The 12,056-nt window shown below is 42.7% G+C and overlaps 1 protein-coding gene across 4 annotated transcripts in view; it reads right to left on the minus strand.

Moving 5' to 3' along the window:
• The window catches only part of MOB3B (MOB kinase activator 3B), a 146,238-nt gene extending 136,702 nt beyond the window's left edge, over window positions 1-9,536 (minus strand). Inside the window, exon 1 of one of the 4 annotated variants that reach the window (XM_061631403.1) lies at window positions 9,198-9,536. The gene's annotated coding sequence lies outside the window, so the exon portion shown is untranslated. Of the gene's footprint in view, window positions 1-7,638; window positions 7,664-8,707; window positions 8,789-8,851; window positions 9,045-9,197 lie in introns of those variants that run through there. The other 3 variants (XM_061631412.1, XM_061631439.1, XM_061631456.1) reach the window with 3 other exon arrangements.
• Window positions 9,537-12,056: the final 2,520 nt, after the last annotated feature.

Below are 12,056 nucleotides of genomic sequence, written 5' to 3' on the forward strand. Positions count from 1 at the left end.
ATTTATTTTATGTGCTCATGATTCATTCTTGTTGGAGTCAGAAAGTGTTTCACCCCATCAACTTTGGCTTTTCCTCCTCATCCCTAAAAGTCATTCTGAGTCAGTAATCTATTTGCTTTTTTCTACTGTAGTTTGGATTCAACAAAGACTCTGAAAGAGTGTTTCAGGTTCTGTTCCATTTCAAGAAAAATAAGACTCAATCCTACTTTTCAGTTTAGGTTCAGTTTGACTTTCTAGCTGTACCAGGTTCATTATTTTTTTCCATCCCAAAGTCTGGTATGCAGTTAACTTAACAAAAATGCTTAGATGTGGTTTTTGCACAGGAACCCCTGTACTGTTTTTAAAATGTTGAGTTACACTGAAACAATGCAGCAGGCAAGTGTGAAGGGTACTTTCCCGTATCAGGTGACTGTCAGACACACCTTCCAGAAGACTGGCAAGTAGCCCATCACTTTTTAAAGTAGACAAGAGCGAAGCAGCAGCATACTTACAGGTGTGATCCCACAGGACAAGGGTGAGGAACTGGATGTGGCCAGTGGGTCACATCCAGAACACCCCTGTCACCCTGTGGGCCACTTTGACAGATGGATGGGGTTATATGTCAATCATCTGACATCACCATGCCACCTTCAGAGGAAAAAATCAGAATTTTAAGGAGGAGTTGGGAACCTTTGGTCCTCCAAATGTTGCTGAACTACAACTCCCATCAACTGCAGCCATGCTTGCTAGGGCTGATGAGAGTTGTAGTTCAGCAACATCTGAAGGGCCAAAGGTCCCCCATTCCTGCTCTTGACTGTGCTCCCGATTGTTCATTTGCAGACATGGCTCAAGCTGTAGCTGCAAACAAAGATCCTTGGCATCACCAAAGAAAAAGTGCATTTCCCATTCTTTCTTTACAGCCAGAAGTTGCACTTTTTGAAACTGGTGCCTTTTTCCATCACTGTGCAGGCAATAGAAGAAAGCACCATATTCAAAAAGCACCATGCAAGGTGACAGAAAAAGGCACCTATCTCGGTGGCTGCTCCTAGGTTCTGGAACTCCCTTCCTAGGGAGGCACGAATGGCCTCCTCCTTGCCATCCTTCCGTCAGCAAGTAAAGACTTTTTTATTCCAACAGGCTTTTGGGATAGAAGGTGTTTAGGATTGGGCTTTACAAGGCTTGTTTTATTGTTTTATATTATTATCTGTATTATTTTAAATTGTTTTTAGATTTTTAAGTGCCTTTTAGGGTTTTAAGGTTGTGCATAGTTTAACTGTATTTTAATTGTATGTTTTTCTATGTTTTTAACTACATGTAGTTTTATTTGTAAGCCGCCCTGAGTTCCAGTTTGGAAAAAGGGCGGGGTAAAAAATAAAGTTTCAATTCAATTCAATTCAATTCAATTCTTTAAGAAGGATGCAGACAAACTGGAATGAGTTCAGAGGAGGGAAACAAGGATGATTAGGGGACTAGAAACAAAGCCCCATGAGGAGAGACTGAAAGAACTGGGCATGTTTAGCCTTGAGAAGAGAAGACTGAGGGGAGATATAATAGCACTCTTCAAATACATGAAAGGTTGTCACACGGAGGAAGGCCAGGATCTCTTCTCGATTGTCCCAGAGTGCAGGACACAAGTTGCAGGAAGCCAGATTTCAACTGAACATCAGGAAAAACTTCCTAACTGTTAGAGAGGTACGACAATGGAACCAATCACCTAAGGAGGTGGTGGGCTCTCCCACACAGGAAGCATTCAAGAGACAGCTAGACTGGCACCTGTCAGGTATGCATTAATTTGGATTCCTGCACTGAGCAGGGGGATGGACTCAATGGCCTTATAGGCCCCTTCCAATTCTACTCTATGATTCTAGCTCAAAGGTTGCAATGCATCAATACATTCTTGTCAGACGCCCCTATTTCTGAAGGTACCTGTAATCTATTAATACATAGGATTTCTAACTGGTTGCCTAGAGATGTGAAGACAACCTTCTGGAGGCCACATGCTAGTGGTGGATGGGGCCAGAGGCAAAAATGAGCATAGCAACAAAAGTAAATTTTACCTTTATAATAATAATAATAATAACAACAACAACAACAACAACAATAATAATAATAAATTTTATTTGTTGGTCGCCTATCTGTCCAGGTTAGTGGACACTCTAGGCGACTTACAATAATAGAGAGCAGTACATAATACAAAATAAAATACAAGCAAACACAATCATAATCAATTTAAAACCAATTTCTATTTAAAACCTTATAAAATTAATCCTCCCCAATCCCACAGGCCCACCTGAATAGCCAGGTTTTTAAGGCTTGGCGAAAACCCATCAGGGAGGGAGCATGTCAGAGACCAAAAGGAAGGGAATTCCAGAGGGTGGGGGCCACAATCGAAAATGCCCTCTCTCGACTTCCGGGAAGGGTGACTTCGCTTGTGCCTGCTTTTGGGACGGGCTCCCGCCTCAAAAGAAGCTTATTCAGATATAAATCAGTCAGAACATTTTTTTTTTTGACTGATGAAATTTCTCCCGGGCAGGGAGAAACGTAGAGATCAACCTCAAAGCCTGTTTTTGTTGGGAGGACTGGATTCATTAATTTATGAGATAAGGTCCAGCCAACAATGCCGGACGGACTTTCTAACAAGCTCTATCTGCTTAAGCGATACGTTTATCTTTTCTTCAAAGAGAGAACGGACTAACAGGCAAGCACCCTTCTTTCTATTATTTTTTTTACTTGGTTTAAATTGTTGCAGCAAAAGGAGATTTGTCAGATTGATCGGCTTTGGACAACTTCTGGGTGAGATATAGCTCTTCTCTGTTATTCACGAAATTAACAGCTTATCTCTGTTTCTGTCGCAAAAAGCTGTCCTGGAAGTGCATTCTAAAGATAATAAACAGAAGAGGGATTTCTATTCCTGATTTCTATTCCGAGGAATATTATATTGTCTGGGACTATTCTCTTTTTGGTCTATTTTATTTTGACGAATCTGCTTCTTCACGACGCCACTAACTGTTTTGATGCTGGGAACTAAATTTGTTTTGTATTCTTGAACATAGAGAGATAAGGCAGGCTGTTCTGTTTATACTGTGATGTCATCAAGCCTGGAATATTAACCCAATTGTTGCTGAAATAAGAAGTGGTTATTTTTGTTTTGTTTTGTTTTCGTGGTTTTAAAAATGGCAATCAAGAAAGTGGCTGAGAATCTGGAAGTAATTATGTTTCAGAAAATAATGGATGAGATTGAGATAACGAAACAAACCCTGCGACAGGGTAGTAAGGAGCTGAAAATTGAACTGAGCAAAATGACGCAGGAGCTTAAAGAAATAGGGGACCCTGTGAGAGAGGAGAATGAGATCAGAGATGAGAAAAGAAAAAATAAAGGGAAGATACAAGCCCTGGAGATTGGAACAAATGTGGAATTGGAAAAAGATCTGGAGTTTATGGATTTTAGAAATAAAATCTACTGTTTGGAATTTAACGTTATCTCTGAAGAAATTAATGAAGATATTAGAGATAAAGTTATCAATGGCTTGGATAATCTTCTGGACTGGAATGATGTGATGGAGCTTGATATAGAGAAAATCTATGGAATTAACTGCAGCCATGTGACAATGGAAAAACTCTTAAGAGATGAGCCAGTGCATTTTGTAAAAAAGAAGAACACAGATATGACTTTACAACAGTATTTCAGCAACTTATTCAGAATGGATGGCAAGAAAATATTTGGGATAGAGGAAATTCCCATCAGACTCTTCTTATATGACTATGGCTACAACAGCAAGATTATTATGGAATACTGATAATGGAAGATTGGACACTGAAATTACTGGACTTAACAGGACTATTGAAGATGGAAGATGGAACTAATAGGGATAATGGAATAATGGCTATTGAAATTATTGGACCTAACAGATTCTGATGAGATGGATTAATCGAAATGTTTATTTGGACTATGGTTATGACAATAAGATTATTATAATTATTAACGAGATGGATTAATTGACATGTTTATTTGGAGAAAAATTGATAGATATATTTCTTAAAGAATTGAAACCTCTCTTTGACTTTTTGTGGAAAGAATAAAGTAATGTTTATGAGATTTGATGATTAATTAAGATAACTACTGGAGGAAAGTGATTTTATAATATGATTTAAGAGACAGGATTGTTATATATTGTAGACCTATAACTGATTTGATATGTGACAAATGGGAAGTCAACATTTTATTTTATTTTTTTGTTTAATCATTTTTGTTTTGTTTTGTTTTTTGTCTTTGAATGTTTTATGATTTTGTTTTCTATGTTTTATGAAAATTTGAATAAAAATTATTGTAAAAAAAAAAAGAAAATGCCCTCTCTCTGGTCCGCACCAGCCTAGCTGTTTTAACCAGTGGGACCAAGAGAAGGTCTTGTGAGGCTGATCTTGTCAGGTGGCATAATTGGTGATGCTGGAGGCGCTCCTTCAGATAGACTGGGCCGAAACCGTTTTGGGGTTTAAAGGTCAGCACCAACACCTTGAATTGGGCCCGGTAAACAACTGGTAACCAGTGAAGATCTATTAACACTGGCGTGATATGGTCACGGCGACGGCTGTGCTTGATCAAGCGTGCCGCCGCATTCTGTACCAGCTGTAACTTCCGGACCGTGTTCAAGGGTAACCCCACGTAGAGTGCATTACAGTAGTCTAAGCGAGAGGAGACCAGGGCATGTATCACCCGTGGGAGCAGATGAACAGGAAGGTAGGGTCGCAGCCTCCGTATCAGATGTAACTGATACCAAGCTGCCCGACTCACCGCCGAGACCTGAGCCTCCATGGACAGCCAGGAGTCAAGAATGACCCCGAGGATGCGGACCTGGTCCTTCAGGGGTAATCTCACCCCATTAAGCATCAGGTCCGTAATACTCAGCCTTCCTCTGTCTCCCACAAGCAACACCTCGGTCTTGTCGGGATTCAGCTTCAGCCTGTTCTCTCCCATCCGTCCACTTACGGATTCCAGGCACTTGGACATGGTATCCACAGCCAACTCTGGTGAGGACTTAAATGAGAGATAGAGCTGAGTGTCATCCGCATATTGGTGACACTTCAGCACAAAACTCCTGATGATGGCCCCCAGCGGTTTCACATAGATGTTAAACAGCATGGGAGAGAGGATAGAGCCCTGTGGCACCCCACAATTAAGAGGCCAAGGGTCTGATACCTCATCTCCCAAAGCTACCCGTTGGTGCCTATCTGAGAGATAGGAATGGAACCACTGTAAAACAGCGCCCCCTATTCCTAATCCCCCTAGGCGATCCAACAGGATACCGTGGTCAACGGTATCGAAAGCCGCTGAGAGATCTAGGAGGACGAGGAAAGCCCCATCTGCACTATTTATTTTATTTATTTATTATTTGATTTATATTCCGCCTTTCCTCCCAGTAGGAGCACTACACATTTAAAGTATTATCATACTTCGACTTCCCCCAAAGAATCCTGTTACCTGTCGTTTGTTAAGGAAGCTGAGAGTTGTAGGAAACCCCTATTCCCCTCACAGAGCTACAACTGCCAGTGTGGTTTAACAATCAATCCGTCTTCCCAAGGAACTCTGGGAACTGTAGCCCTGTGAAGGGGAACAGGGGTCTCCGAACAACTCTTAGCTCCCTTAAAAAACTACATCTACTAGGATTCTTTGCTGAAAGCCATGACGATTTAAAGTGCCATAATAGTGATTTAAATGTATAGTGCACACGGGGCCTAGGCTAGTTTCTACATCAGATGTGGGGATTCTTTGGCCCTCCAGATATTGCTGAACGACAACTCCCATCATTCCTGGTCATGGGCCAGCCTGACTGAGGCTGATGGGAGTTGTCGTTCAGCAATATCTAGAGGGGCAAATGTTTCCTACACCTTTTCTACAGACACCCCTCTATGATCCATCCAGCCAAGCCAAAGGACGTATCCAATAACGCAAAAACACTCAAGGTAGGTATGAAACAGGCCTGGTGAGAGGCATGGCCTGGTGAGAGTCCAAGGGTCAGGCAGAGAGGCTTGGAGGGCCACATTTGGTCCCAGGGCCACAGTTTCCCTGACTCCTGTGCTAGGGATTGAAGCCGGGACGCTGTGCATACACAGCACATGCTCAACTACTGAGCTATGGTCCCTTCCCAACGGACTGCTTCATTTTGGAAGTTTAATCTATAGTAAGTAGAGCATGTATCAGAAATAGATTCTCACATCCAACTATGGGCAATATGCACATGGAAACAAGATCTATATCTGTATTTCTAGCTCAAGGATTGCCAATCTTTTGGGGTCTGTGGGCACAACTGCAAACAGGAGAAACTGTCATGGGCATCACACACCAATCATAACACAGCAAGGGGAAGGGGACCCTGTGGGTGCCAGGAAAGGACTCTGTGGGTGCATGCATACTAGTCAGATAATGAACCAAGCGTGCAATTAGGTGGTTATCTGTGTGCTTGCTTTGCCCAACTCAGCTGCCAAGGCTGTATACTTCCTGTCCAAAGAGCTTCCTCTGTAAGATCAGTGCAATTACTACTTCCTGAAGAAGGCTCAGTGGACCAGAACCAACATTTGTCCAAATTATTTTTGGTTACACAAACTGAGTGTTGTGTCTGAGAAACAACTTCATTCAGCCCTGTTTTTTGTTTCGGGGGAGGGGGAGAGAGAAGAGAGATTCCACAGTAGCAAAGAGCAATAGCAAGTATGCTGTCAAACCAACTAATATGGGTTAATTAGTTTTGCAGACATATAATGCAGAGCGTTAGCACACAGCTTGTCACATCCGCTCTGAAAAAATTAAATTGCTGTGTAGGCCAATAAGAGGTCTGTAATGACTACTCACCACTTGTTTTCCAATAATTTGTTTCACAATGAAAATAAATTAAAACCGACTGCCATCAGATACCCATGATTACAGAGTGGCCACAAGAAGTCCCGGCTGCCCTATTTGTTTTGCCTCATTGAAGAAAACAACTGGCCTGCCCACCATCTGCCAGGTTAGAAGACAACAACTCTCCTTCTCAGACCTTGCTCTGGAACCCGTCAAGTTGCGTTGACCTCCTTGGCTACTTTTATGACAAATGAGCGCATCGTCTAAACCTTGGCTCAACTCAATCTCACCTCCAGCCTCCAATTGATATAACCATGTGTCATTTCCATTTGTAATGAGCTTTGCCTGAGAGGTGACAAACAGGTCACCAATCTGTGAGCTTTGGCTCTGGGCCTTCATTCCTCCCATGGCAGTTACTATAGCTGCTCATTGGGGAAAGGAAGGGGGGCTCCGTTTTGAGATTCCCGCCTTGTGGCTGCACAGAGGAGATGGGACAAGACTGCTGGCTGCTGTTAAAAGATGACCCTACTATTCTTGCCTCATCCCCACACACACAATGGAAGTCCTTTTTCCTCCACCACCTCCCTTTTGTCAGATAAGACATACTTGTTGACATTCAATTTTATTGCAGACTTTACCTCCCTGCAGAGATACAAATCAAACTTATTCAAAGCAGCAAACCCAGAATATCCAGTCCCTCAAGGCAGAAAAAGTAAAGCTCCCTTAAGAGAAGCCTTAAGTAGGGAATAAAGTCTGGTCACAGCATGGAATAGCCCTCTTTGCCACCTGGGAGGCTTTTTTTATTACTCTCCCCCCTTCTTCCTCCTTACCAAGGGTGTTTTAATACATGCTCTGGCTTTTTCAAAACTGTTCATCAGGATTTTAAAACACTGCTGCTTCCAAAGCGTCCCTACTTCAGCTCTTTTCATCTCCATAATCACCAGGTGCTGAAGCCCTCACACACATATACAAGCACACGATTTGCTTTATGTAGTAATTCCCTCTTCCATGTTCACTTATTATATATTGAACCGCCTTCCTGTGAAAGGCGATGGAGCGAAGAGGCAACAGCCAAGCACAGGACTCCAACGAAACAAAGCTTTTTAAAAGAAAGAACTAAATGCAAACCATCTCCTTTCAACAATAAGCTAAACAAAAGCCCTGTCACCCATTTGTTTCAGTGGGTGATTTGTTTTTGATTTTTTTAGAGGGTGTCAGGAACTTTTAAATGGGGTACACAAAGAAAAATGGGGGGGCTTCCATCCTCTGTGTGTTTGTTGTTTAAAAGGTTTATTTTAAAAAAATCAGAAAGAAAAGGGCTTCTTTTTCTCCCCCTTCCTCAAACTTGTCTGCACTGAAGGGAGGAGTGGAGAATCCAGATGTTTGACAGAAGACCCAGAAGAGAAGAGTCTGGTCAGACCCCAACAACTAAACTTCAGCTTCCCCAGTTGGGGGAGAAAGGATCTTAAGTTTAATTTTGTGGAATGTGGTTGTGTCACTAAACTGCATGCGGGTCTTTTAATTAAAAAAAACACCAAACTCTAGTTGAACTAGATTTCACAACAAAAGCCACAGCACCCATTGCTAGCCCCCTCCCGCCAAAATAATCACCAGGTGCTGAAGCCCTCACACACATATACAAGCACACGATTTGCTTTATGTAGTAATTCCCTCTTCCATGTTCACTTATTATATATTGAACCGCCTTCCTGTGAAAGGCGATGGAGCAAAGAGGCAACAGCCAAGCACAGGACTCCAACGAAACAAAGCTTTTTAAAAGAAAGAACTAAATGCAAACCATCATGCAACAATTTAAAGAGCGAAGGGAACAGACGGCACGCGATTAAAAAGGGTCGGAAATGTATACGCTTGGAAAGTTAAATATCTGTGACATTATACCATTAAAGCATCGTGTGAATACAATTCTGCACGCCCTTTCCCAGTGTTCTCGGGGGTAAGTTCCAAATGAGCTCAGTGGGGCAGACCTCCGAGTAAACATGCAGAGAATCGGCCTACACATCTGCACTCCTGACCCAAGCTTACTTCAAAGTAACGAAATCCCATTGTGCTCCCGCGGAACTTGCTTCCGAGGAAACGAGTTGGAGCGGGCTGCAAGTCTGCTGCAGAGAGAGGAAGGGGTGCCAAGTTTGACTACACACATTGTTGCACAATTCAAGATGCGCAGTTTTTCCTCCTCCTGGCGGAGATAAAACACACACACGGACACATTCTCTCATTCAGTCTACTTCTCCCCTTCCATTCCGGAGGAGGATCTTAAAGAGATCCTACTTTGAGGGGGAGGGGTGTTGGGGGGGGAGCAAACAGGACGGGGAGGGCAGTGTTTCGATCAACAGCCTGATCAAGAGGCAGTTGCTTCTCCGGGATTTACCTTCAACCCGTTGAGACCGGCTGTAGCTTTTCTCCTCTCTCTGGCTTCTCTCTGTTTCCACAATCCAACGTTTCTAGACGGGTAAAAACAATCCCACGCAAGCCAATTCCCAAAGACAGAACTCCGGTTGGGCAGAAGAGCGGGTGGGATCTAGTGTAACTAGCCAAGAGGCATGCCCACGCGGCTTTCTCCTCGCGTCGTGGACGGACAAGAAAGAAGAAAAGATCCTTGCTCGCGCGTAGCGCCGCGGCTGCGACATCAACGAACGCCCTGGACTCTGGCGGGACTCGCTCGGTTGAACAGGGGAGGGAATCAAGGCGAACTCCTCTGGCGGACGCTGCTGGGCATTGCAGTCCTCCCTTGCAAAAGCCGAAGGCGTCCAGAAGCCCAGGGAGGGAGGAGTGATCTTAACGGATTTTTAAAATTTGTTTTTATTGTTTCATAGAAGAAAAGCCGAAATTCGGGGGGGACGGAATTACAATCCATTGTACTAATGTTCGAACATTTTACCATTTTGTTATTACAAGATACAAAATTATTCCATACCAAATTATTCCAGAGGGTTTCTCAACGTTAAAAAAGGCCAACAGGGGGGAAAGGGCGGGGAGGTGGGCGGACAAAGTCGTTACGAAGAGAACGAGAGTACACTCTGCATTTGAGAATTTCTCAATTATTGTTGTAAACCGCCCAGAGAGCTTCGGCTATGAGGCGGTATACAAATGCAATAATAAAAAACAAATATATAAATAATTCTCTGTTTTTGTCCTTCTGACATTTTAATACTCTCCACATGATATCAGAGATCTTTTACAAGGCAACAATGACATCTTGGCTATATTCCAACACTGCATTTCCAATATTTTTATATTGGGTTTTGCCATTCCAATATGAAATGAACTTGCACCAACTTTTTAGTGAGGCTTTTGTTTACTGTACCCTTCCACCCTTCTTTGTAAAGAAAATATTTTATGCATTGACATCCTATTCCAGATTGTAGGGGGGGATTGATTAAGGCTGCAATTCTATGCATACTTACCTGGGGTGTGTGTGCATGGTTGTACCATGAAATAACCTAACAGTGCAGTCCTAACCATGACATCAGATGTTAAATCCTATTGAATTCAGTGGGGGTTACTCCTTGGTAAATGGGGTTAGGATTGCATCCTTAACAGCAAGATAAAGAACAGCATCCTTTGTGCTTTGTTGACAGGACAAACCTAGCTATGTCCACTCAAACAGAATTTGAACTTGAACTTGAGGGATAGCTGCTGTAAGTTTCAGGGCCAGCCCTATCCTTAAGCAGTTACCTCAGGCCACAGATGCTGGGGAGGAGAGGTAGCAGTAGTCTTCTGACTGTTCCCTCTGAATCCCCTAAGATAGCCAGCTCTGCACCTCCTAAACAAGCCTGCTGCCCTCATGTGCTATTGTCAGTGCTGAAGTAAAATTCAGTTGCCAATCCTATCGGATAGTGCTCATGGAATGGGAGGAGACATATGCATCATTGTGTCCTTATTTTCAGACAGCAAAATGTCTTTGGCTGTTTGCAGCAAAAACAGCACAAGACCTTAATGACATCTTAAAGACTGACAATTTTATTATTGAAATGGAAATGGACTGCCTTCAAGTCGATCCCGACTTATGGCAACCCTATGAGTAGGGTTTTCATGGAAAGCGGTATTCAGAGGGGGTTTACCATTGCCTCCCTCTGAGGCTAGTCCTCCCCAGCTGGCCACGGCCTACTCAGCTTGCCACAGCTGCACAGGCCAGCCCCTTCCTTGTCCACAACTGCTAGCTGGGGGCAACTAGGCTCCTTGGGACTATGCAGCTTGCCCACAGCTGCACAGGTGGCAGGGCACGTAACCCCTGAGCCACTCACTGTGGGGGTGATCTTTAGCTGGCCCTTGACACCCAGGAGACAGCAGGGATTTGAACTCACAGTCTCTGGACTCCCAGCCAGGCTCTCCTCCCCACTGTGCTATGAGGAGTAAATCCAAGTGAGATTTTAGTGACTTATTTCATAGGAGTTTAGAATTGCAGCCTGCTGGTCCATTTACTAAAGCCTTTTCACTACAGCAACAAATTAAAAAGGGAGGAGGAGTGGAAGCAGAACCACTTAATTTAAAGGAGATTGAGATCTGAGCATTGAGAAAATACAACTAAGTTCCGCTGGCTGGTTAGGGGAAATGTTCTCCTCACCCGCAAATCTGCATAGAGGACTTTTCTATAATAATATCCATTCTTCTAGGGAACTCAGGGTAGCATACATGTTTATTATCAGCAGTGTAGTGGAAAAGTTTGGAGTGCAGGAGATCATCATGACTAAGGTTGCCATATTCCAGTTCCACAAATCCTGGCAGACTAATAATAAAATATTATGCAAATTAAGCATATTAATGGCTGCATTATCCAGTTGTTTTCTTTTTGTGCCTAGTAATTACCACCAAAAACTGGGGGAGGATGTGAGAAATTGGGGAAAAAAACCTTACGTTTTCAGCCTTAAATGCCTAGACTCTAGTTTCCAACACTATGAAATATTTATTTATTAAGGGAATTTGTATTTAAAACAGTTAAAAACAGAGCTCAGGGCAGCTTACAAATATAATAAAAACAATAAATAACACAAAATCAATATAAAAACATAATAAAACACAAAACAGAAACATAAAACAAGTCAATGCAGAAGTATAAAAATTCAGCATAAAACAAAAAGCCAGCAAAGCATCAATTAAAAGCAATATTGTGACCAAGAGGTTGTCTGTACCAATCATTAGGAAATGTGAAATGAACACACCACTACAACTTGTAACGCAGATAAAAATAAAGATTTCAATATCAGTTCAATCAATCATCTTATCCAAC

This window comes from Rhineura floridana, chromosome 1 (genome assembly GCF_030035675.1).
Source record: "Rhineura floridana isolate rRhiFlo1 chromosome 1, rRhiFlo1.hap2, whole genome shotgun sequence".
NCBI classification, from domain to species: Eukaryota; Metazoa; Chordata; class Lepidosauria; order Squamata; family Rhineuridae; genus Rhineura; species Rhineura floridana.